The 24,979-nt window shown below is 51.9% G+C and overlaps 1 non-coding gene across 1 annotated transcript; it reads right to left on the bottom strand.

Annotated features, from left to right (window-relative positions):
- Positions 1-796: 796 nt before the first annotated feature.
- TRNAQ-UUG lies at positions 797-868 on the bottom strand. Its single transcript has one exon. It is a non-coding gene; the product is annotated as a tRNA-Gln (tRNA).
- Between the last annotated feature and the right edge of the window lie 24,111 nt (positions 869-24,979).

The following is a 24,979-nucleotide window of genomic DNA, read 5'->3' as shown; positions in this document are numbered from 1 at the left end:
ATGGCCACCTTAAGATCTGCTATTGTGTGGCCAGGGAGGTTGAAGTGTTCTCCTACAGGTTTTTGTATATTGCCATTCCTAATGTCTGATTTGTGTCCATTTATCCTTTTCCTTAGAGACTGTCCAGTTTGGCCGATGTACATAGCAGAGGGGCATTGCTGGCATATGATGGCATATATTACATTGGTGGACGTGCAGGTGAATGAACCGGTGATGTTGTGGCTGATCTGGTTCGGTCCTGTGATGGTGTTGCTGGTGTAGATATGTGGGCAGAGTTGGCATCGAGGTTTGTTGCATGGATTGGTTCCTGAGCTAGAGTTACTATGGTGCGGTGTGCAGTTACTGGTGAGAATATGCTTCAGGTTGGCAGGTTGTCTGTGGGCGAGGACTAGCCTGCCACCCAAGGCCTGTGAAAGTGTGGGATCATTGTCCAGGATGGGTTGTAGATCCCTGATGATGCGCTGGAGGGGTTTTAGCTGGGGACTGTATGTGATGGCCAGTGGAGTCCTGTTGGTTTCTTTCTTGGGTTTGTCTTGCAGTAGGAGGCTTCTGGGTACACATCTGGCTCTGTTGATCTGTTTCCTTATTTCCTCGTGCGGGTACCGTAGTTTTGAGAATGCTTGGTGGAGATTTTGTAGGCGTTGGTCTCTGTCTGAGCTGGACCAAAGACCTATCTCCAGTGGGCATCAGTGACCCAGGAGGAGGAGAAAAAACCCATCACTTTAGCTCAGCCAGGGAGAAGATAACCAAGCCTGTTGAGCTCCAATGGTTTGCAGCAAATCAACATATCTCCAGAAGGTCCCACTGAGATTTGAACTCAGATTCCAGGATTCAAAGTCCTGAGTGCTGCCCATTACACCATGGGACCTGCTGCTATTTCATTTGCTAGATCCCTGTGACTCTCATCTGGCTGGTTTGCACTCTGCACTTATTGCTTCCCACCAGCGGCTTCCTCTCGCAGGACTCTCTCTCCTCCTCCAGCAACTGTGGTCCTGCACTATCAGATCTGTGTGTCCTGCCCTGAGTCCCCGCATCCCCCTGGTTTGTCTCCATTCCCTGCAGGCCGCAAAAATGTCAGGGGAAGCCACCCCTCCCTTCACTCGGTGCTCCTGCTCATATCGGCCAGCTGCAGCCTCATCTCCTGGAACTCGGGCAGCTGGCGCTTGATCCGGTCGTAGTCACACACTGACTGGCTCCCCAGCCTGGATGCTCTTGTGGAAATCCCACAGGCGACATTGCAGGACTTGGCACTGTTGGTTTCTTTAATGTTGTGGTGTTTGCCCGACTGCCGGAACAAAGCCGCCAACTCCTCCCTCACCGACTCCCACCAATCCCCCTGGTTACCATAGAACCCTCTGATGCTTTCCCGTTCTGCCAACACCGCCAGGCCTCGCCCCCCTGCTCCTTTATCTTGCAAGCTCTGGATGTTCAGCTTCCAATATCCTCTGCCCTGGGTCAGGGACAGGGGCAGCTCCAGGCACCAGCGCAGCAAGCTGCGGAGGGCGGCCTGCCAATCGCTGTGACAAACCTGCAGGAGGTCCCCTGGTAATGCGCATTAGGCGATGCCTGCGGAAGCTCTGCCAGTCCCACGGCTTCAGCGGCAATTCGGTGGCGGGTACGCCGAAGGCACAGGACCGGCAGACCTCCCGCAGGCATGCCACCGAATCCGCATTACCAGTGGACCTCCGGCAGGTGTTGGGATAGATCTGTATTACATTATACACTAATGTTAGATGTGTAGAAAGTGTGACTAGAAAGGAGCAGTGTGACGGTGCTGCCTGTGGGAGCCAGCTGAGGTCACTCAATCAGGGTGAACTGCAAACAAAACGGGGCAGACAAACCCCAAACGCTGGTGGTTATTCTAATACTTAGATTTACCAACCAGCACAAAACAGCTTCTGTAGCACCTCAATGGTTTCTCAGAAGTCCAAACAACGCAGTTCCCTTAAAGTGCCCAGCCTCAGGCCTCCGTCCAGACACACACGTCAGATATGATGATGATTCCTGAAAATCTGATCTCATCATATGAAAGAAAAGGTTCTTCCAATCCCAAAGGATCAGCCACATACCCAGGTTCAATTATAACTTAGATCTTACCCAAAATACACGCCACAGCCAATTGTTATTAACTAAGCTAAAATTTATTTAAAAAGAAAAGAGAGAGAGTGTTGGTTAAAAGATCAATATACAGACAGACTTGAATTCAATTCTTGAGGTTCAGATGCATAGCAGAGATGAGCTTGTAGTTGCCAAAAGACCTTTTAGAAATAGTCGAGAGGTCATAGTCCAATGTCCATATTCAGGGTGACTCCAGTCAGTGACTCGGGATCTCAATCCTTATGGCTTAAGGTTTCCCCCTCTTGAAACCCAAAGCAGATCTGAGATGAAGCAGGATCATGTCCCAGGGTTCTTATATATTTCCAGCAGCCTTTCGGCCTGAGAAAACAATAGGCTTAACTCCTTCTCCCAAACATCCTGGCAATTAGCACAGGGTAATTTACCCATTAAACAGTTCAGATCCAGGTTAGCACAACCTTCACAGAGACAATAATACTATTTCACTCAAGTATCATAATAAATGTTAATATTCCTTTTCTGATCTTTGAATTAAAACTACAGCAATAGACAAGACTTGTTTGCTGACATCACAAGCCCTGAGCAAACATCTCCCCTTCTACCTCTAACAATGCAGACTTGCATTTCAAAGCTCTGTTCATTTACAGATCTTCCTAACCAGTCCTTAAGGTTCACCCATGGGTCAGGTCAGTCTGTGAGGTGAGTTGATTAACTCTTTCTGGCCCTGTCACCTTTCAATGAAATATCATATTACACTCATAACGTCACAGGTCAGGAATGGGATGGCAGGGGCTGTGGGTCGGGAGTGAGGGGCACTGGTAGAGCTGGGGGAAGCCCAGGGGGCTGTGGGTCGGGAGTGAGGGGCACCAGCAGAACTGTGAGTCTGGAGGTCAGGGCTGGGATAGCAGGGGCTGCGGGTCGGGAGTGAGGAACACCAGCAGAGCTGGAGGGAGCCCAGAGGGCTGCGGATCAGGAGTGAGGGGCACTGTCAAAACTGGAGGGAGTGCAGGGGGCGGCGGGTCGGGAGTGAGGGGCACCGGCAGCGCAGTGACTGCGGAGCTCAGCAGGGAGCTTAGGGGACTGTGGGTCAGGAGTGAGGGGCACCAGCAGAGCTGTGAGTCTGGAGGTCAGGACTGGGATAGCAGGGGCTGCGGGTCAGGAGTGAGGGGCACCGTCAGAGCTGGAGGTAGCCCAGGGGGCTGCAGGTCGGGAGTGAGGGGCACCGTCAGAGCTGGAGGTAGCCCAGGGGGCTGCAGGTCAGAAGTGAGGGGCACCGGTAGAGCTGTGAGTCTGGAGGTCAGGACTGGGATAGCAGGGGCTGCAAGTCGGGAGTGAGGGGCACCACTAGAGCTGGGGGGAACCCAGGGGGCTGCAGGTCGGGAGTGAGGGGCACCAGCAGAGCTGTGAGTCTGGAGGTCAGGACTGGGATGGCAGGGGCTGCGGGTCGGGAGTGAGGGGCACCACTAGAGCTGGGGGGAACCCAGGAGGCTGCAGGTCGGGAGTGAGGGGCACCAGCAGAGCTGTGAATCTGGAGGTCAGGACTGGGATAGCAGGGGCTGCGGGTCGGGAGTGAGGGGCACCAGCAGAGCTGTGAATCTGGAGGTCAGGACTGGGATAGCAGGGGCTGCAGGTCGGGAGTGAGGGGCACCAGCAGAGCTGTGAATCTGGAGGTCAGGACTGGGATGGCAGGGGCTGCGGGTCGGGAGTGAGGGGCACCGTCAGAGCTGCAGGGAGCACAGGGGGCTGCGGGTCGGGAGTGAGGGGTGTCACGGAGTCCCTGGGCGATGCTCTGGAACTGCTCCCCACAAAGCCAGGCAGGACTCTGGGGAGCCTCCTCTCCCTTGGAGCAGACTGTCTCCAGGGCAAGAAGCTCACACGGCTTCACCTCCTGGGTCTCTCCTTGGAGCATTCAGCATCCTCTGACCCTCTGTGCGCTTCCCGCAGCGCGTCCGCCCAGGCGGGGTCCTAGGGAAGCCAGAGGGTCCTGCCCCCCCCACTTCGCAGTCAGACGTGACTCTCAGCCAGCCAGTAACACAGAGGTTTATTTAGATGACAGGAACACAGTCCAAACCAGGTCTTGCCAGTACAGACAACAGGACCCCCTTTAGTTAGGGGCTGCAAGTCGGGAGTGAGGGGCACCACTAGAGCTGGGGGGAACCCAGGGGGCTGCAGGTCGGGAGTGAGGGGCACCAGCAGAGCTGTGAATCTGGAGGTCAGGACTGGGATAGCAGGGGCTGCGGGTCGGGAGTGAGGGGCACCAGCAGAGCTGTGAATCTGGAGGTCAGGACTGGGATAGCAGGGGCTGCAGGTCGGGAGTGAGGGGCACCAGCAGAGCTGTGAATCTGGAGGTCAGGACTGGGATGGCAGGGGCTGCGGGTCGGGAGTGAGGGGCACCGTCAGAGCTGCAGGGAGCACAGGGGGCTGCGGGTCGGGAGTGAGGGGTGTCACGGAGTCCCTGGGCGATGCTCTGGAACTGCTCCCCACAAAGCCAGGCAGGACTCTGGGAAGCCTCCTCTCCCTTGGAGCAGCTTCAGGGCAAGAAGCTCACACGGCTTCACCTCCTGGGTCTCTCCTTGGAGCATTCAGCATCCTCTGCCCCTCCGTGCGCTTCCCCCAGCGAGTCCGCCCAGGCGGGGTCCTAGGGAAGCCAGAGGGTCCTGCCCCCCCACTTCGCAGTCAGACGTGACTCTCAGCCAGCCAGTAACACAGAGGTTTATTTAGATGACAGGAACACAGTCCAAACCAGGTCTTGCCAGTACAGACAACAGGACCCCCTTTAGTTAGGTCCATCTGGGGCCCCAGGGAGGCCAAAGCCCCGTTGGGAGACCCGAGCCCCATGGGGGCTCCCCTCCATTTCCCAGCCAGAAAACTGCCAACCCCCCTCCAGCCCCTCCTCTCTGGGCTGTGTCTCCTTCCCAGGCCAGGAGGTCACCTGATCTCTTTGTTCTCCCACACCTTTAGCATCCCCCTGCAGAGGGGAAGGGCCTGGCCATTAGTTGCCATGGAGACTTCGTCACATGACCCACTCTAGACGAAGTGAGGCAGAGTTTGGAACAGCCCGACTGAGCCCGGCAGTTTTCTCAAAGTATCTGCTGTTGTAAACCGCATGCAGTGTGGACGTGCGAACCCCAAAGGGATCAAACATGAAAGACACATAAGGCCAGTTACGGGGAGGTTTCCATGGCCAGGCCTGAGGGTTAAGCAGCTGGGCTCTAACAGCTGCCTCCTCAAAAGGAAAAGGGGCCTCAGTACCCATAAAAATAACTGGTTGCAAAAATCAATCATCCTGCATCCATCACCATTTTAAATTCTGACCCCTCCTGCCTGATGTGTCTTTGTTTAGCAAACAAGTGAACTGGGGAACTCTGTGGCTGTTACCCTCTAACTCGGTAGAAGGTTACACATCTTGACTCAAGCAATTTTCCTCTTCACAGAATATTTATTTTAAAGTTTATCAAAATAAATTCCATTGGAAATAGAAATATTTACAGTCTACACTGGGGCTCTATTTTCATACATGCTATTTCTCTCCCATGTTCCCCCACTCTAATTCCTTTGGAGCGAGGTTTTACTTTTCAAGATTAGCCACCATTTCCGATATAGTAGGAGGGGCAGGGAGAGAACTAGAAGAAAACCTGAATTATATTGTAACACTGAAAGTTATCACATAATCAGCCTCTTACTTTACACTAATTAACTTCATGTTTAATTTCATTGTCGCTGGTAACAACTTATTCAAAGATTATAAAATATAAACCTATAGGGCAGTTTTCTCTTAATTCCCATTTCCACCCAGTGAGCTTTGTGTGAAATCACATTCTACAATAACCTAGGAGCCTTCCGTTTCTGTGAGTTCATTTCACCCTGGGTCTTCTCCCAAAAGTGTGGGTGGAAGGGCTCTCATGCTAGTGGGTAGGCTGCATCATGAGAAAACCACCTGTGCTCTATTTTCACACTTTCTAATCTTTCAAAGTAGCAGTAGGTGGAGAAGTGATACAAATGCTTAAGACCTAATAGCAAAACTAAGAGACAAAACCACGGAGTCAGGACTCAGCATTCATGTATCCTGCGGTCTGAACTTGGAATCTGATACATTCCCTCATTGGCTACCATCATGTGCCCAGCATGGAACTGCTTCTTGTCCAGCAAGTCAGCCAGACTGGGACCCATAGACATGGAATGGCTCGGAAGGAATCAGCTGTTTCTCTCTGTGCTTTATGAAACTTTGGATCCAAATGGTAAAAGACAGTTGTTCCCAATTTAATCATGGCGTCCTTTACGAGTGGGACCAATGCCACTTAACTAGGGAACAGCGTTCTAAAAATAGTTTACCTGGGCCACAGGTCACCATAGCTTCCATCTCTAGGGTGAAAATCAAAATCTGCAGTTTCTCCCTGAGTTCTTGTCAAATCTTTGACCTTTCTTGGAGTAATTTTACACGTCTCTGGTGTAGAATTCTTCACCAACCACACAACGTATCAATAGTGATAGTGAGGTATAACTCCCCCAACTATGCCCTTTCATTTCTTTAATCTGGTGGCACAGATTTAAATTAGGGACTAAATTCAGGTGCGGCTTAGAATCCTTGTAAAACACCAAATGTCAGGTCTCTATTGAAAACAGGTCTCTTTCTGCAGCTATATCACATTCAACACGGATTTCATTTTCTGCATATTTGCAGCATCTCCCAGGGGTGAGCAGAACAGAGACATCACTTCCATTTTCCCATCCCTACCTAGATAGGAATTGCATTTCCCAAATAATAGGCAACACGCACCTGATTAGGAAGGCGATATCTTCAGGAGTCACCCCCTGCAGGGCCTGGGCCACAACTGCTTTGGAAGCCCAATGCAGGTGTATCGTGCTTAGTTCCAAGCCATTTGCTAGGGACTCGTTTTCCCAGCCCTTTAGAAAAAATACTGACCTAACCAATTGAACAACAGGGGGATTGGGACGGTGATGAGGAATAAAGAACAGGGAGCTGCAAAAGGCAGAAGCAGGCAACTCATCTAGGGGAGCTGAGAGACCACAGTGAACATGGTGCAAAGGTCGCTCTGTGGGAATTTGCAATTGTGATTTTTTAAAAAACAATCTTTGTCCAGCCGGAATCAAGGTATTTCTTACAATTCTCTCATATGTGGATTTTCTTATGTCTAACAAGGTGTGAGCTCCGATTGAAGCTTTTCCCGCACTCAGAGCACGTGTAGGACGTCTCTCCACTGTGGATTCTCTGATGAGAGATGAGGGCTGAGCTATAACTGAAGCGTTCCCCACACTCAGAGCATGTGTAGGGCACCTACCCGTGTGGATTCTCTGATGTGTGATCAAGGCAGAGCTCTGCTTAAAACTCTTCCCACACTGAGCGCATGTGTAGGGCGTCTCTGCTATGTGGATTGTCCGATGTCTGATAAGGTTGGAGCTCTGACTGAAGCTTTTCCCGCACTCAGAGCACATGTAGGGCTTCTCCCCTGTGAATTCTCTGATGTGTGAGAAGGTCTGAGCTCCATTGAAGCTGTTCCCACACTCATGGCACATGTAGTGTGTCTCTTCCAAGTTGATGCTCTCGCGTGTAATAAGGTCTGAGTGGCTACTGAAGTTTTCCTCTGGCCTCTGCTGAGTCTCACAGGCTTTTGTTCTTTCTGGGAGTGCACAACTCCTGGAAACATTCCCTTTGGATCTTTCTGATAACGTCCCATGTGCTTCTACTTGCTCACATCTTCCTGCTGGGGTGTCTCCTCGTTCTCACTTGCCATCCCACCACCTGATGGGAGACAAAGAGAATCCAGACATAGGTCACTCCCTGTGCCGGAGAGAAAGGAATCTCAGAGAGAGGAATGGAAAAAGGTGTGAACAAACCAAAATATGTGTGGGAGAGATCAAACCTATCAGGAGCTGATTTTCCCCAAACCCTTCCCCAGAGCAGAGAGAGGAAGGGATCAGTTCTGGGTGTGCATCTCACCAGAACTCTCAGGGGAAAGTGAGATTGGGGAGGGACCTGCTGCCAACTGTCAGTCAGGATAGGTGGGAAGCCATGAGTGACATCTGCCTAATGATTCCACATCTGCAGGGAACAGTTCTGAACTTGGAGCGCTTACAACTTGGAGAGTCTTTGTAGGGCATCCCAAAGGTTTCCTGTATTCACAGACAGTTGTTGAGACGGTTCACCCAATTCCTCACCTGTGCACACAGCTCTCGGGAGCACTTTTTTCTAGAGCCATAGAGGTCTGAGACTCACGGCTGTTCCCCTCATTCCAGCTGCGAGATCACATCAGGTTTGGAAACTGGAAACCCTGAGAAGGGAAAGAAAAAAAGGAAGGTCCATGGAATTTGTGGGATACTTGTCACAAGGAATATTCCATGGTTTTAACCCCAGCTCATTTTTAAGACGTAACACCCCAAGGTCGGCTTCCTTGGCTCAAAGTGGCAGAAGAGTTATTATTATAACTCATATTCATGACCTTAGTGCCTAAGAGCCAATGAACCATGGGCCCCTGTTGTGCTAGGGACAGCACAAACTCAGAATAGTAGATGGCCCATGCCCTGAAGAATTTACAGTCTAAATAGACAAGACAGACACAGATGAGGGAAGAGGTGGAACCCGCCAGCAGAGTGAACTATGTGACGGCAGAGGGACAGATCTGATGAACACAGGTATAGAACTTGAGACTATTGTATTTAATGTTATGACTGGGGCCAGTGTTTTCCGGAAATTGCTGCTGTTACTGCATTTCCCCCTGAAATTACTCTTCATTTCTGGAATCACCCTTCGTATCCAGAATAGCTGAACAGAAGGTGGTTGGGGATGCAGGGTCACAAACCCCACATTTCTGCCTGGAGACCCCTGACTCCTCCCCAGGGCACGGGGCAGAGGCTGGGGGCTGGCTGCTTTTGAGACTTGCTGCCAATTTCTTCCCTCCTCATACAAGTCTGGGCTCAGAAAAAACACTGGAGCTTCCCCTTGGGAGACGGGGCACTTGGCAGTGGGACGTCGGGCTCCCTCATTGTGCTGCAGCGCAGACGGCATCAACAGCACCTCTCCCCTGCTCCTCTCCCCTGCACACAGCTGGTTCATGTCCCATCTCCCCAGCACACAGCCGGCTCCAGGCTCTCAATGCCCAGGGTCTGGGCCCCACCTCCCCCACACAGCTGGCTCCTGTCCCCTCCCCCCAATGCACTTTCCGGCTGTAAAGGATTATATATTGCTCATGCTTGGCAATTACTCTGTTTTCGCTGCCAGCAAACACTGGCCCTACTTATGACTGTTATCTGTATCTTTGAGCCAGCCCTTGAAAGCACGAATACGTCACAGACTGTGGTGCTGAGATGGGCCAGATGATACCGGGGAGGCTGGGGGATGGGGAGATGGGTTTCCTGTGCAATCTGGTGTCACTAAGGCTGGATCTCAAGGCTGGTTATGCAGAACTCCATCTTCTGAAGCTTTGCCCCGCACAGAAAGGGGCAGTGACTGATTTTACCTCTTTCGGGAGACTGAAGATGACAGACTTTTTGGGGAGAAACAGTTGAGTTTGAGCTGACTGAGAAGGGCCTTTTTGGGCTACAAACTGACATGACCTGAGAAACCAGATGTAAGCTTTTAAAGAAGGTTTTTAATACACTTTGGAATGATCGGGGATTCCCAAGAGGACTGATGGTAAATAAACATTTAGATGCTTTTCTTGCTTTATATCTTTTCCCCATAAGGCACAATGCCACTGTCATGGATCCACAGGATCTGTGCAATGCCCTGGCTTTTAAACTGTCCTTGGGAGGTGCCCCTTGAGTGCACTACATTCCCAAGGGCTCCCACTCTTCCACAAGGACAGGCCATGTAGCTTCAGCACCTGAGACTGAGCCTCTGGCTTCAACACTCCTATTTCAACCTGTGAGCTCTGCCAGCAGGTCCAGCCGAACTACACTCCTGTTCAGTGACTGTTCCTCAGTCAATGCACAGAGCAAGTTTGTGCTGTGACACTCGGCAGACTTTTAAAACATAGCAGGGTTCATTAGTCAACTGAAATACAGCACTGAACGTCTTTAGATTAGCACAGAGAAGCAAAGACGACGATACAGTCCATACTGGGCAATGCCCTTGAGCCAGGCTGCTGTAGAAAACAGTTTGGTTTCCTTTCACTGAGCCTGTCCATTTGTCTTTGCTCCAGTAGAGCTCCCTGCATCTGCAAACCCAGTTCTTCCTGCTCCCAAAAACATAACGAGTCCGTGTATGTTTCACTCAGCCAAGCTGAGATCCTCCCATGGACAGGTGACAATTATTCCCTTGTCTCTGTCAGGTATTCCATTGATGTAGGTTGGTCCCAGCCTGTCCTTAATGACCCATTCATATCACCCCATGACAGCTCAGTGACAAAACACCTCATGTCTCCTGCTCTTTATAATCATGGCAATACCAACCACAGAGGGAAACTGAGGTGTGTATTGGCATCACCAAAATTCCTGTCTCTCTCACACACACACTGCTCACAGCCCTTGGAGAGAAAGCAAAGCACGGGAACTGGAGGTTAGTCCAGTGAACACAGTGGAGGACAAGCTGCAATCCTCACACCCTGGTGAAACAGGAGAGGCATGTGGGTCCCCACCCATAGAGAGGGGCTGGCTAGAGGCCTGATACCCGAGAGGCCATTCCTTGAGCAGACCATGGAGGCAGGTCAAAGGTTTCGCTACCCCAGAACTGTGGCATCGCAAAAGCAGATTTTGGGGAATTAGGAAATCTAGTGACTCAGGTGTAATGGGAGGGAGAATTAAACTCCCCCAGTGTGTGGAGAAGGCTGGGGAATTAAGCACTAAAATTCAGGAGCAACAGCCCCTAATTCTTCCGAAAAGAAGGAAGTTTGGGGTGGGCTTTAGCAATTCGGTTGCACCACATTCATAGATTGGAATTATTAATTAATAAGTGATGTAAATCATGAGTATTAATGCTTGATGCTTAATTATGGATGTCCCAAAGGCCACGTATGGGTTGGGGCAGCTATTGACATTCTTGTAGTCAGAGAAAAGGAGCAGATATGGTATATAGCCATCCTAAGGAAGTGGATAAAATACCTCTCCTAGTTACCAGTTTTTCATTTTGTCGGGTCCCTGAGACAGTGTAAACTGAAGCAGGGCTCCCTTCTGATGGTCTCCTTTGCCCGTCGATCTTTCTTTCCAATGGTGTCCATATCTTGTAAGTATGCACAGTGCAAAACCCTCTTTACTGTACTTACCTTAGTTTAATCGTTACGTGTATTGAGCCTGGCCTATGATTTCAGTTATAACTGTCTGGATTAAATCACGTTTCTGTGCGTTTCACCAAATTCCATCTTCTCAATTAACTCTGAGTAGCCATGTACAAGGGCAAGTTGTGCCCCAACCTGTAATCTTATAAGTGTAGAAACTGTCCAGGCTACACCACCGCCCTGTGACATCATCAGCCAAGCGCCCATTGGTGCCTGGGACGTGGCCCTGGTGTGGGAGGGAGGATGCAGCAAGGACTCAGGGTCGGAGGCCGGGGTCACTATGCATTGAGATGGGGAGGTCATATGGGGAGGGGGGTAATGAGTGGGAGAGGGAGGTCAAGAGTTATAATAATAATAATAATAATATTGGGGGGGAAACGTTTAATGAAGTGAAACTGAACAGAAAGAAAACTGGAGTGGAGGCTCTAAAGCAACAAGGCTTGGGAAGGGATTTGGGGTAAAAGGTCTGGGATCCCCCACAGCTCCAGATCCCCAAACCTCTCCTCCCTCCCACTGACCCACCCAGCCCTCTTCCCGGGTGCCCTTCCTCCACACTCCCCTCCCCCTCTTCCCACTACTCTCAGCCAGCACCACCTCCGGCCACCTTGGGAACTTCTTGTGTTCTCTCCTCGTCTCTCACAACCTCCTCCCTCCCTGCTGCTTCTTAGCTCTAACCCTGCACACTCCCTCCCCATGTCCTGGCACCCCAGAATTATCTACTCCTCCCTTCTCCTCCCCTCCCACGGCTTTGTTCTCCCTTCACCCGTGGGCTCCAGAATGGCAACATTATACACTCTCCTATCAAAAGAGGAGCTCACCTGACTGTCACACAAGCCATGAATGAGTCATACACCTATTAACTCAATTTAGAATTCTACAGGAGGCGTATTTTCCTCCTAAAATGAGGAAACGGCATGAAAGCTACAGTGATTAATGTAGTTATTAAGGTATCCTATAAGGATACATTAAATGCAATTTTAAAATTACTGTTGGCACCAAAAAGGCAAATGTCCAAAAATTATTTTAGTGGGTGGGAGATAAGGCAAAAAAAGGAGGGCAAGGGAACTTGTCAAAACTTGTATGACAAATAAAGGTATAAAGTTATCACTGCTCAGGTTTTTTAGAGCCCCCACAGCTTCTAATAACCGAGGGGACAGGACTCCTTACCCAGCGAGGTCACCGTCTCATAGTTCTCCTGCATGACATCCCTGTACAGGGCTCTCTGAGCAGGGTCCAGCAGAGACCCCTCTCTCCTGGTGAAATACACAGCCACCTCCTCGAAGGTCACCGGCCCCTGAAAGAGTGAGAGTCCCACACTCAGTATCTACTGCACCACTCACAACCCCACCACTCATGGGGGAAAGGAGCCAATCAAAGGGAAGCTCTGGCTGGCTCACAGGCAGGAGTCCCACCCCCACCCTGCTCAGAGCAGCCAGGAAACGCCAGGGTGAGGGGACGAAGCGAGAGCCCCTTGTCTCTCTCAGCAGATCCATCACCCCGCAACTAGCCACAGACGGACACAGGAGATGGGAGCCCCTAGCAGGGCGCAGGGAGAGCTCGCTGGCAGAGAGCCCAGCGCTGTTCTCATTGTGAAGAGCAGGACAGGACCAGACTTAGTGGGGGGCAGACGACATGACGGTCCGGGGGGGCCTTGCTGAGGGGGGTCCTCCAGCAGGGGTGTCCTGTCTCTCCTCCCCCCAGTTCTCTTCAGCTGTCTGCCCCTGCACCTGTTCCTGCAGCCCTGCCCCCTCCCCCACTGGGAGCTGCCCCGGCCAAGCTGCTCCCAGGAGCCTCCTGTGCTGTGCCGTGCGGTGGGAGGGGAGGGGGTTTGCTGATGTCAGGGTGGCCCCACCCTCCTGCCTCTGTGCCCAGTCTCTGCTGAGCTGAGCGGCGGGGGGACGGACATGATTCTGTGCTGCTGCCTCTGGGTCAGGAGTGGGCGCTGCTGGCCCCTGCTGCCGTGTGAACGAGCCTTCGGACTAGTGAGTGTCGCTGGGCTGGAAGCGACAGCGGGCTGTGACTCACCCCCCACCCCCACACACTCGCCCCACAATAGACACTTCAATTACTGTTATTACTTCTTTTTACTTCCTGTCAAAATATGCAAAGTGCACATAGTCTCTGTAATTTTATTCTTTCACATTTGGTCAGGATGACAGTGCTGGTATTTTAGCTTTCTAACTGGTCTGTGCATTTCAAAATTTTATTTCTGTCTTATGCTTAAATTCAATTCTTTGAGTAATGAGTTCTAAAATGCCTCACCTGTCCTGGCTGGAGTAATTATCATTATTACTGTTATTATCGTATTGTGCTTTGTCATTCATTATTTAAAATGGTACAGTCAAATAACAGACTCTACATTTTGCATGTACTTACCTTAGCAGGGCTTGTTAAAAAAAATTAGCTAAACTCAAAACTTTAGACACTGTGCAGATGAAGATCACTTATCTTCAGATTGTATTTTTAAATCTGTCCGTAAAGTAACTTAAAATGTCTATGAAAATAATTACAGTTCCAAGTAGGATACTAATAGCAATGATGGAGTGAAATGTTAGTGAGTCACCTACATGGTAGTGACCAGTTAACACAAATGCCAAAATAACTAGAGAAATAAATTCCCATTCGTAAAAAAGAGAAAAAAACTTTAATCCCCTATGTAAACTAAGTAAATATGTTTTCAGTGGAATGAAAAACAATTGACTAAAATAGAGGAGATAATGGCAGTAACATGGAGCGTGTCTGTTTGAGAAAGTAAGCAGATTTTATTTATTTTTATTTATCTCTACTAAAGATGGGGTAAAAAGTATCAACCTTGTGTTTCTGATACCTGCATTAAAGCTCCAGAACTGATACCTCAAGGCTTGGGATAGGGAATATCTTGCTGTATTGTCTCCTGATTGTTCTAAATTTACTTTTAAATTTAATATGTGGCTATATTAAGATTATGGGAAAAGAGGTACCAAGTGGTAACAGGGTGAACAATTAGCAGGAAGATTAATTTTAAATAAAAAATGTTTTGTAAAGGCACCTCTGTTTCCAAATGTGCCTTAACCACAGGATACAGGTTGTGTGTCGATGCTAATGAGGTATAATCAGAATCTCATTATAAAAAGGGGGTGCCCAGAGCAGGAAAATTGAGCTCCCTGTGGGAAATTCCAGCAGGAACCATCCCTCTACTGATGATCAATCCATGAGAGACACCTCAGACCCTAATACTATTGAACAGGATGTGAGTAGAACTAGAGTTGTAACTTTTGCACAGGTCTTCATAGAATGTCTATATGCTTGGGTCGTCGTAACCTTAACTGTAACCTCAATAAAACTTGTAAAACCGACTAGACCTTGTACCTGTGAATGTCTGTGTGGTCACTCCCCTTGGTCTCTGTGTGTTCCTAGAGACTGTACATTTGAAGCAAGTAGCAGAGGCGACTTTCACTCTGTTAAGCTTGAAACTGTCGCCACCAGAGCCGACCCCGCGGCGGTGTAATACCACATTACAAACTGCACTTTAAATAAAAGGCTGCACAATACACCACACACCAGGCCACCCTCACTTCTGCGCTGCTGCTGCTGGCGGTGGCATGGCCTTCAGAGCTGGGCGCTCGGCCAGCACCCGCCGCTATCAGGCCGCCCTGCCAGTGCTTAATTTGTGCCATGGCTGAGCTCTGGCACCTCTTTCAATACAAATTAAGCAATAGACGGAGGCACCGGGGCCTGGATGTGACGGTGGGGAGCCCGTGAGGGCCAGGGGGGATGGGGGGCACCAAAATACAAGTTCACCCAGGGCGCCATTTTCTCTCAGGCCAGCCCTGGAGCTGGGTATGGGGGAGGGGCATATCCCCTCAGGCCGTGGTTCTCAAGCAGGGGTCCCTGGACCTCTGGGGGGCTGCGAGCTGGTTCCAGGGGCTCCTCCAAGCAGGGCCAGTGTTAGACTCGCTTGGGCCCAGGGCAGAAAGCCCAAACCTCCCTGCCTGGGGCCATGAGCCCTGCCACCAGGGGCTGAAGCCAAAGCTGGAGCAATTAGCTCCGTGGGGGGCCCTGTCACATGGGGCCCCAGGCAATACCCCTGTTTGCTACCTCCAACACCAGCCCTGGCTTTTCTGTGCAGAAAACCAGGCATATGCAGGGCAGTGGGGGTTTTATAACATGTTGAGGGGCCTCAGAAAGAAAACAGTTGAGAACCCCTGACTAAGCCTCATTGGTGGGTGCCCCTCTACATCTCACAGCCGCCGCTGGTTAGTCGGTGAGGCTCCAGCCCAGGGATTCTGCTCCCTTTACCTAGCCCCACCTAGGTGTGTTCTTGGCTCTTCCACAAATCAGAGCATTTCCACCTTCTAACCTCATGGGTCTGTTCCTAGAATGGAAGCCACATATTACCCAGATCCCAACAGGTTTGCTACACCCTGGCTTCCTCCCATTCTCCACCCTGTGAATTTCCTGCCCCGCTCCAACCTCCAAACCAGACTGCCCAAGCCTCCCACCTCCTGTGTATCTGCTGTCACTCTCCCTCCAGCAGGAACCCACCAATAACCCCCAATAATCCCTACCTGAACAGGATCCTCTGCGGCCATTTCCCTTCCCTGTCCCATGGCAGGACGCGATGAACCGGAGCGAGACGTAGGCGTCATTCAGCAGCCTGGCAGGGCGAGAAGGGCAGTGGTGGAGGTTTCAGAACTGGCTTTAGTTCATTTCACATCACAATTCCCTCAGGCCCTTTCCCTGCACACAGACATCCGAGACTCTGCCTTGCTGGGAAATGCTCGATCTCTTTATTACAGTGTAGACCTGACTCCTCCTGCCAGGGGTAAATCCACAGACATTTTTCAGCCTCTGCAGTAATAAACTCTCTGAACAAAATGCTAGAAAGGAGCAGAACCAAAGGGGCTGGGCAGGCTCCATAGGGGACATTGGTTCCTCCTTCCCCACCGGTGCCCCAGCCATGCTCTGTGGCTGGCAGAGAACGGCCACCCCATCTCCACCCCAGAGGGAGCTGTGTCTCAGGGCTCCCCCAAACAGCACCCAGGAACCCCCATCCCTTCTGGGGAATGACTCAGGGCAACAATTTCCCACCCAAACAAGGACGAATTGCTGCAGATGAAATGGGGGGTGGGGGGAAGCCCCCCAAATATGAGGAGAATTTAAATTGATATTTGAGAATTATGGAGAAAATCGGGAAAAATAAGAGACTAGAGAGTCAATAATTTTAGGAAAAACGAGGGAATCTCCTTGGGTTTGATAGTCCTGTGTGGTGAGGGGAGAGAAAAGGGGGAGAACTAGAGAGACTTGTTACCAGTGCTGGGGAGGGAAGTGGCACAGACAGGAGAAGGATGCAGGTATCCCCCCCCCGACTCACACACACTCTCCCCCTGGACTTTCCCGGCTGCACAGAGACCGTTCAACCCCCACCTGCCCCACTGCCCTTCCCCCGCCTGCAGCGCCGGCGTCTCCCCGCCCGCCCCCGCCAGCCACACAACGGGGAACCCCCGGGCCCCAGGCTCTGTCCCCACCTGGAGCCCAGCGGGGCCGGGGGCAGATCCCGGCTGCAGCTGAGAACAGCGGCTCCGCTCCGGCCCGGGCGGCTCCAGCGCTGCTGGCAGCACGTGGCCACCAGGGAGCAGCTGCACCGCCCGGGCTCCTGCGTCACCCCGTGCCAGAGCCCCGCCCCCAGGAGCTGCCCTGCCCCGGGCTGTGCCAGAGCCCCGCCCCTGTCTGTGCCAGAGCCCCGCCCCAGGAGCTGCCCTGCCCCAGGCTGTGCCAGAGCCCCGCCCCAGGAGCTGCCCTGCCCCAGGCTGTGCCAGAGCCCCGCCCCTGGGAGCTGCCCCACCCCGGGCTGTGCCAGAGCCCTGCCCCAGGAGCTGCCCTGCCCCGGTCCGTGCCAGAGCCCCGCCCCAGGAGCTGCCCTGCCCCGGGCTGTGCCAGAGCCCCGCCCCCGGAGCTGCCCCGCCCCCCGGCTGTGCCAGAGCCCCACCCCCAGGAGCAGCCCCGCTACCGGGCTTTGCCAGAGCCCCACCCCCAGGAGCTACCCCGTCCCCAGGAGCTGCCCAATGTCCCATCTCTGGGCTTTGTTCTCCTGCCTCCTTCTTCCCAGCACCCCCAGCTCCCAGCTGCTCCCTTCCTGTGTCTGCAAACACCCTCCCTCCCCCGGGCGGGCTGCAGCGCTCGCTGGGGCTGTCTCCAGTGGCTGAAGTTGCCTCCATCTCTGCTTTACCTGCGGGGGGGAGAGACAAAGAGAGGAGATGGTCCCAGGGTGTGAAAGCAAAATTAGGGGGCAGGGAAAGAAGGACTGTTTGGAAAGGTGGGTTTTTGGGAGGGGGGGAGGGAGTCAGAAGAAGTTGGGCAGCAGAGGCTCAGAGAAATTGAGGGGAACCCCCTGGGTGTCCCAGTGTTGGCCAGGGTTTGTACAGCACCTAGCGCAATATGGGGTCCCGATCTCAGTCATGGTCTGTGCAGCACCTGGGAGCCCTGATGTCTGTTTCCTGATCACAGGTGCTGGGAATGGAGAGAGGGAAAAACTCAGCACCTGAAGGGTTAATGCAGCCCTGTGTGCAACCCCCACTGGGTGGCGCTGCTGCTCTTATGAGGGTATTAACAGACCAACATTGCAATCCCAGTCCCATAGGGTCTAGTGGTCAGGATTCCTGGTTTTCACCCACACAGCCTGGGTTTAATTCCCAGTGTGGGAATAATGCAGAGTTTTTGCTCAGACGGGAGGAAGGGAATGAGGAGGGATCCTAGAAACAGAGCATTAGACAGTGCTGGGAGGGGATCCCAGAAGTGGGAGTGGGGGGCAGAGCTCTGAGGGGAGATCAGGGAAGGATCCCAGCAGTGTGGGAAGTGGGCAGCATGGAGAGTCCAGGCCTGGCATGGGGAGTGGGAAGGGGGAATGTGTCCCTCTAAACTCACCCAGGGCAGACTAGGCAGGCTTGGAAGAATTACGTGTTTGTTGGTAAATGTCAATTTCTGTGGAAACACACGACCCAATGGCAAAATATTTCTATCGATAATAATCAAAATTGACAGATGGGCAAAGTAAGAAACATGCTGCTTGAGAACATGTCCTGTTCTAATCCTATAGGGGTCCCTTCTGCCTTAGGCACCACCATGTGGGTGTTTCATTTTCCTCCCCATTTTCACACAGACACAATTTCCTTTGCATGGATCCACGAACAGCAAAACCTCCCTGTGTCTCTTGTCTGAGCCAGGGCATTCGATTCCATTGAAACCTTCTCTCCTGCAATGGCAATGGTCAGACAGAGGGGACGTGTCCACCTTCACCCCCCACCCCCCGGCAGTCAGATATTTTCTCTCCTCTTCATGCTGCTGTTGTTATTCCATGAGTCATCAAGGATGGAATAAAAAGCTGAGGTTACTCCAGGGTGAGGAAAGAAAGGAGCCACCAACTCCCTGAAAAATCTCAGTGCCCAGAAAAAACCTTCCCTGCTATTGGACTCACAGAGGTGCTGGCGATACGACAGGAAAAGGGACTGTCTGAATTGTCAAGGCAGAGAATGGACAATCTACAGCAGCATCATTAACCACAAACACACTCTAGCCATGCTCCAGCCAGTAGGGAAATGGGCAGGAATTCTTGCTGTTCAGCCATGGCCACACGTACAGAGCTGCACAGCAGTGAGTGTGCTGGGGAAGCTGGTCTGAGCAATTGGAAATGACCCTTCAGTGAGAACAGAGCCATAGTGTAGAAAGGCCCCTGTGTTAAGCGGTGGTGACTGAGGGCTTAGGAGCTGGGCTGACACCATAGGGTTTTTCTTTGAGGTTTGATTCTTGCCAGCTAGGCAAGGCTGATGTGTGGTTTCTTCATGGCTGTACTTTCAGTGAAGCAGGTTTCTCTATCCCATTGGTCCAGAATTATAATCAGCCAATCAGAACCTCTCCATAGACCCCTTACATGACAACCTTTCTACCATATTGGCTGCAAATATAGACCAGTGGTCGCAACGGTGATCTATACAGTTACAGATTATGTCAATAACATCACAGGAGGTGACACGGCATCAGTGAGACTGACACTGGAATACTGCCTCCAGTTCTGGTGTCCTCATTTGAAAAAGATGTTGTGAAATTGGAGCTGGGGCAGCAAAGAGCCACCAAATGTTCTGAGGGCTCGAGAAAAATGCCTTCTAGTGAGCTATGAACGAGCTCAACCTGTTTAGCTTATCAAAAGAAGATTGGCAGGTGACTTCAATGAAGTGTTGAAGGGCCTTAATGGAGAGAAAAGATTGGGTATGAAAGGGCTCTTTAATCCAGCAGAGAAAGGCCTAACAAGACCCAATGGCTGGAAGGTGAAAAGAGACAAATTAATATTACAACTAAGGCACAAATATTCAACAGCGAGGATGATTCACCACAGGAGCAAGCTACCAAGGAAAGTGTTGGATTCACCATCTCCTGATGTCACTTAATGAAGACTAGATGCCTTTCTGGAATGTGTTTGCCCCAAAAGTAGCTCTTGTGTCATACAGGAGGCCTGTGATATGCAGGGGGGGGGGCAGATTAGATGCTCTAATAGTCTCTTCTGGCCATAAAGGAGACTAATTTCTGAAATATTGAGTGTAGCATTGGGAGCAGCGTCTGATGTTTTCCCGTCTAGCCGGCTTGCTGCCTAGAACGAACGCTCCTTGAGTGGGGTGATCCACAGGGAGTAGCTCAAACCTCCAAAGTGCCTGGGCAGGGGCAGGACATTAGCACAGCAAGGGAGGGGTGTGGCAGTGACATCACAAAGGCCTTTTGCAGGACCTCAGACTATTGGTCAAAGGTGGTGGGGAGGTGGTGACCTCACAGAGAGATGCTGACATCAGCCAGGCAGGACAGGGGTGAGGGGCCAGGGGCCAGGGAAACCTCAGAGACCCCTGTGGCTTTGCTTCAGCAAGTCTCCTCCTCCAGGTCTCTCTTTGAGGACTGAGAGAGTATTCGGGTTCAAGGACATGAGCGCCAGGAGGAACCTCTTTCGAGTTTTCTCCTTCCCTTTTAGTGATTTTACTAGAAAACAGAAGTCCCTGTTCAGAAGGTAAGAGTCTCCTCGAGGGAAGGGGTGTCATGCGGGTGTCACAGTTCGGATGCCGGTGCCCCCCTACACTGTAAGGAAGTTCCCACCACCCTGCTCTGTGTTCGCAGGGCGGGAGAGAGCAGCATCCACGGCAGTGATTTGCTCCTGGCTGCCGGAGCAGAGCAGCAGGCTCAGCTGTCAGAACTTCCCAGAGCGATGAAAGGGGAGGGGCCCATGGCTCTGTAGCAGGAATGCAGGGCAGGCGAGTTCACGGCGGGCATTGTGGGATACTGGAGGAGGCCAGTTATGGTGATATAATGAACAGCAGCATCTACAGTGATGAGCTGCCAAATTTTTAACAACGGGTTCCCTCCTTCCCCCCCCCCTCCGGGGGGGGGGGGTCGTGCCCCATCGTGTGTTCCTTGACACACACACTCCGAGACCCCTGACCCATCCCCCCCTTCCCTGTCCCCTGACTGCCACTTGCCGCCACCCAACCCCTCCTCTCATTCTCAATGGCCCCCCAGAATCCCTACCCCATACAACTACCCCTTCTCTCTGTCCCTGAGTGCCCCCACCACCTCATCCAACCCTGCTCTTTCCTGACTGCGCCCCAGGACCCTTGCCCCATTCAATCCCCTGTTCCCTGCCCTCTGACTGCCCTGACCCCTATCCACCCCCACAACCCACCCCCCTGCCCCCTTACCCCTGCCTGGGGACCGGGTCCACTCTGCCAGGACCACGACCGGCGTGGGGGGAGGACGCGGGGCCATGCCGCAGCCAGTGAGTGTCGGGCGGGGACCCGGGGACGGGCAGGGTCGTGGCCGGGATCGCGGGGCCGGGAACGCAGGGGGGGGGGGGAGACGCGGCCAGGGAGGGTCGGGTGGGGACCCGGGACGGGGCTGGGCAGGGTCGCGCCGGGAACGCGGGCCGGGAACGCGGGGGACGGTGGCCGGGCAGGGTCGCGCCGGGAGGCAGGGACGGGCCGCGGCCAGGGACCGGCGGGGGCACACGCCCCCCCCCTAGTTTCCTACCTCAGCGTCGTCTTCCTGGGCCGGGGAAGCCTGCTTGCTTCTCAGCCCTCCCAGGCTTCCCGCGCGAACAGCTGATTCGCGGGAAGCCATGGGGGAGGAGAAGCAAGGAGGAGCTTCATGGTAGGAGGTGGAGGCAGAATTCGCCACGGTTCGCGCGAACCGTTTGCTAAAATTAGACGCCGGACAGAGAACTTTAGCATCCAGTTCTCTGTCCGGCGTCTAATTTTAGCAAAAGGTTCGCGCGAACCGTTGCGAACTGTCTGCAGCTCACCCCTGAGCGTCTACACTGACACTCTGTCACTTTAAGTTTGCTCAAAAAGCTCTAGGCCTCTCGTTGATGTGGTTTTATTTTGTCGCCTAAACAGGGCAGTTTTGTCACCAGACGTGGCATTGCAGTGTGTACACCAGCCACAAGCTGCCGACCGAGGGAACGTTGTGTGTTTTTCACACACCTGAGCAATATAATTCTGCTGAAATAACTTTGTAGTGCAGATCTGGCCAAAGATTCACAGACACAGCTTGCAAGGAAAACCTCACCTGCTCCTCTGCTTTGCAGAATCCAAACACAAGCAAAGCTTGTCAGGCCCCAGTGGGGATGTAAGGAGTCAGGTGTGAACAGACACTGTACCTTAGTCACAGTAGGCACCATGGTTTAGCTGATTAATGTACCTGTTTTGTAAACAGGAGATGCTGGTTTCAACTCCCAGTGGTGCCTTATTGAGATGCTTTTAGAGCACCTGGTATTAGCTACTGTCAGAAGATAAAATACAGAGCTAGATGGACCTTTGGTCTAGCCCAGTGTGGTTTTTCTTATGGTTTAAATGACACTCACTGGCACTGATAATAGAGTTACTGAAAGTTTGGGAGTTAAGAGCTGATAGGTCAGTGGTCCAAGCCCCTTGCAGGTGACCCCCTCCCTCTGGGACAGGGAAAGGTCTGAGCTATCGCACCAAATGCTCATTGTGGCTTCCAGAATCTGTGGGCAGCTCATTTAGTTTACACCCAGGGTTGAGTCCTTGATTCACACATCAAGGATAACAACCCTTTGTTTCTCCTGTCCCAATAACATGGAGACTGGGAATCCAACACCAGCCACCAGTGATCATTTCGGCAAACAACCCAACCTATTTCCAACATACTGTAAAATCCACATGCAGACTCATACATGAAACCTTTCAAGAAAATCTTCCTGAGGGGGTCTGAAGCACCTGCTGCTGGAGGGAAGGAGGGAGCTGTGGGTTGGGATTGAGGAGCAGCATGAGGAGAAGGGGCCTGTGGGTTGGGACAGAGGAGAAGGGTGAAGAGGAGCAGGCTCTGGTTGGGAGTGAGGAGCAGTGAGCATAGGAGGGACTGAGGGTTGGGTCTGAGGGGCACTGGGAGTAGAGGGGACATGGGTTTGGGCTGAAGAGCATCTTCATTTGGGGATCCAGCAGGACAGGGGAAGGCAGCAGGTGATTCTAATTCCTTAGGGATATTCTGTGTGTATGTGCAGGGAAGGAACATGCTATATGCCCAGAGGCCTTTATTCCCCCAGGCTGCAAGGACAGAGGGGATGTCAAGGAGTTGTTCCTTCAATCCCCCCCACACAAAGGCCCTTCTTAGGAAAGGAAAATCCTGAAGAGAAAGAGTAACACCAAACAAGACTCCAGAAAGTCAGATTTTTACACTCATAGTGAGAAGTTTATCACCTGACCAGGGACTTGAACCCTGGACCCTCAGAATAAAAGTCTGAGGCTTTGCCAACTGAGCTAGCCAGGCTCACATAGGAAAAGTGTAAGTTGGTGCAGAGGTGAAGCTAGTCAAGAAAAAGCGAGCAGGAAACAATTGGGGAAACCTGCTGCTCTCTCTCTCTTCCCAGCCCTGTCCTGGCTGGGTATTAGTGCTGGTTAAAAAGATGGGAAAATATCGGCATCTACCAGCCTTTCACAGCTGTACAAGACTCAGGCACAATACAGAGGTGCCCATCTGCAAGTGCCGAATGGTTGGATTGGCTAATGCAGCCTGTAGACGTCCAGGGCACACTGGGATACAGAGCCAAGTGTCCATTACCATCATCATTTCAAAGGGATAATGATAATGATGGGAAGGTTCACAACTGTCTCAGCAGTTGCATACAAAGGTGCACGTTTGGCAGTTACATTGGGAAATTCTGGCTCCTTCTCAGGCTCAGGTTGGCCACCCCGGTCTAGATGTAGAAGTTACAACATTTAAACTTGAAAGAGGGGCCAATTTCCCCATCATTTCCCACCTTTACATCCAAACACAATGACTTTCTGAATGAACCCTCCTCTTTCAGCCAGAAGATCTTGGGGTGGGTATAGGAGTCACTAGGTAAAATTCTCTGGACTCTGTTATGACTCAGGTCAGAGCAGAGGTACCTAGTGATCTAGTCTGGCTGTAAAATCTATATATCAACACCAAATATGGTGTGAAATTAATCCTCAGAAATGGCTGTTCCCCACCCAGAACCCAGCAAGGGGCTCTCCAGGGAAGGGGGCTGTTGAGGAAGGAAAGAAGAAAGATGTCCTCTCCCTGGAGGGACTGGGCTCTGCGCTTTGGACAGAAAGGAGGGGAAGGAAATGGCCAAACGATGGGAGCAGAACCTGAGAAATGAAACACAACAGGCTTCTGAGCACGTTGCTTCTGAACAGTGAACGAACCTGACTCCTGTATCATGAAAAGCCAAAAAGCCGTTTCTTTCTATGCCCGGGAGAAAAGAGTTCCAATCATTCCTGCCTGTTTACTTTTGAATTATTTTACATTATAAAGAAAATTGTAACAAAATTAGTCTGAACTTGAGCTGCCTGTTATTAAAAGCTGGTTCCCCAATTCAGTTCCAACTGCCCTGCTAGAAACACCCCCAGGTCCCTGCTCACCCCAGGAATTGGAAAAAGAGAAACCCCCACTGGGCACTGCCCTTGGCTCCAGGCTGCTGTCCTGGGGTGCGGGTGGGGACTGATTGTTTGCTGCTGAGGACGGAGCCAGTAGAGGCCTCTGGTGCTCTGCTCCTAGCACCTGCCCGGCCCAGGCTGTCCTCTGCCTCAGCTGCTGCTCCCGGCCTGCTCTAGAGTCAAACACGCAGGGCCCCCAGGGGAACAGAGGCTGGAACAGGGCAGCAGCCTGGGCTGGGCTGGGAAGATGCTGGGAGTTCTCGTTCCCTGAGAACTGGCCTGGCTCCCTTCTCAACAACAAACAAATCAATTCCACGTCCCCTCCCCAGAAAAACCAGCCTGCCGCCAAGGGCAGCAGGGGACGATTCCCTCCAGTTCCCACCGAGGCAGGAAAGAACCCAGGGTGTTTCTAGCAGAGCTTATGGAACTGATGTGAGGAAACCAGACTTTAATAACAGGCAGTTCTAGTTGAAGCTAAGTGTTTTTAACAATTTTTACAACGTTAAATAACCCTTCAATTGTAGTGTCACCATCCATAACATTGCTTCAGCCTTTCAGGTTCCCAAGTGCAATACTAAACATCTTTTCAAATCCAAGGGAGTGGAGATCAGTCAGTGTTCAGAGCCATCCCACATAAAAGAACCATGTTGTGGTACATACTGGCCCCATCATGTGGCCATCGCTTTTCCCTCCTCTCTGTTAAAAGTTTTAGTATTTTGCACAGAAACTTTCTTCCCTCAGGAG

Source organism: Mauremys reevesii, linkage group 12, assembly GCF_016161935.1.
Source record: "Mauremys reevesii isolate NIE-2019 linkage group 12, ASM1616193v1, whole genome shotgun sequence".
NCBI classification, from domain to species: domain Eukaryota; kingdom Metazoa; phylum Chordata; order Testudines; family Geoemydidae; genus Mauremys; species Mauremys reevesii.
This window is presented reverse-complemented; position numbering and strand designations above follow the sequence as displayed.